Below are 2,112 nucleotides of genomic sequence, written 5' to 3'. Positions count from 1 at the left end.
TCTGACCCCTTAAATGACCCCCTATGCAGAGCAGGATGCCAGACCGGAGGTTTCCCCTCATATCAGCCATCCATCTCCACCTAGGAATTATTTTCAATAGGAACCCCAGGCTATGTTACGAAAACCTCCCGGCCCTGGGGTTAGAACCAGCTGGCAGGGAGCAGCGCCCCGGTGCTTTCTGGCGCCTTACATCCGTAAAACAGTGTCAGGTGTCCCGGGCTCGGCACAATGCTCTCTGATATAATGGTGGTATTGTAGTGTCTGAGTTACATAAAGTGACGCTGAGAGTGCAGATTTGATGAATCAAACACCTTCTAGCTCAAAAGATGTTCTCTTGATAGAATATTTGGAAATATAACCGCTTGCAAAAGTTATATCTTAGTTATTTATCGTTTCTTTTTAAAAGTAACCCTAGTATGATGAAGCCACTTGGAACTGACTGGTAACATAAAATGCAACTTTAAGTGTTTCACTTTTTACCTATTTACTTGAGATTTGATACACACTTCTTTCCTTTTAAAAGCTGAACACAAACAGTACCAGCGCAGAAGCTCTATATAACATTAAGAATAATTATGACACAATATTTGAATCATACTCTTTGATTCACTTAAAACAAACCAGAATGTCCCTTAGTTTAAAGTAAATACTGAGAATAATACAAATCCTAAGAGCATATTTTAAAAAACTATTTCTTAAAAATACAATTAATAATTTCTGTGGATTGGACAATGATTTTATAAGAAATACAAAAACAAGAAAACAAGTTTGTTTAATATTTGGATTGTATAGCTTTATATCTTCATGCTTTTAAAAATAATTAAAATAAACGTGAGGGACAGCAGAAGGGTTTAGAAACAAGGTAAGAAACCACTGACCTAGTTATTGATCTCTGATGGGAAGATGCTCACTGAAGCAGCAACACGAGGAAGCACCAGCAGAGAGCAGTGCAAATGCACATTAATACAAAACAACAGTAGATGCTTTCATTAATCATGTTAGTTGAAATGATTCCATAATGTTTTGCCTACTAAAGAAATGTCTAAGAGTGTAGGTATAACTCTGTTTTATGGAATATAGTGGGTAACATTAGATTAATTAATAATCTGATTATTTTCTTAAGAAAGGCAAGTTTTATTTAAGAAAGACATTTGTGAATTTTATTATTTGAATAAGAATCGATTCAGAATTTAAATCAAACATTACATTATTTTAGTAAGATGTATTGCAAATAGAAATGATGAGAACAATACATTCATCTGGAAAGGTGGTAAAGGTTATGCAGCTATTGGCTGGTTTGCACACACAAACATTTAGAGTAGAATTAAAAATGATTTATCTTTTTAATTATCTTAAGAGACAGTCTAGGTTTTTTCCTTACAATAATGAAATTAATTAGAAAATATGAAGTGTTTTAAGGTGTTTTGTTTTTGTGTTTCAGTTTTTTCATTCATGTTTCTCTTAATTCACCTTTAGTGGGTATTTTTTTAAGTATCTTTGTAATTGCATTTTTTTATACTTTCATATTCTAGCTATTCCTCCAAAAACGTGTTTTGGATATCATGCCATTCAAATTTGAAATGTAAATGTTATACATTTTAAGAAATGTAATTTTTGAATTACTACCCCAAGCTTCCATAAATGACCCGCATGCATTTTCTATGGGATCCTATGGGAACCTGTGATTCTTATCACCTGTTGCTGTCAGGAATACATTCACTGTGGACCATACAGACTACATCACACGTGACACCTCTCAGGAAGATTATTTTACACAGCAAGATCTGATACCTGTCAGTATAATAATAATAATAATACATTATATTTTTTATAGGGCTTTTGAAGGACTCAAAATGGCTTTACAATATAAGGGAAGGTTAGGGTGGGGGGTATGGGACTATCAAACTTGATCATGCATGGGTTGATGGGGGGGGGGGGGGGGGGGTGGGCTATGAGTAGACAGAGGAGAAGAGATGAGTTTTGAAAAGGGACTGGAATATTGTGAGGGTCTCAGAATAGCGGAGATCTTTGCATCAATATGTTAAAAACGTTTTTTTCAAAATGTAAAAAAAATGCCTAAAATTATAAATAGTGAAAAAATTAAAAATATAA

Source organism: Notothenia rossii (genome assembly GCF_949606895.1).
Source record: "Notothenia rossii genome assembly, chromosome: 3".
Classification (NCBI taxonomy): Eukaryota; Metazoa; Chordata; class Actinopteri; order Perciformes; family Nototheniidae; genus Notothenia; species Notothenia rossii.
The sequence above is the reverse complement of the archived record's forward strand: the minus strand, read 5'-3'. Positions refer to the sequence as shown.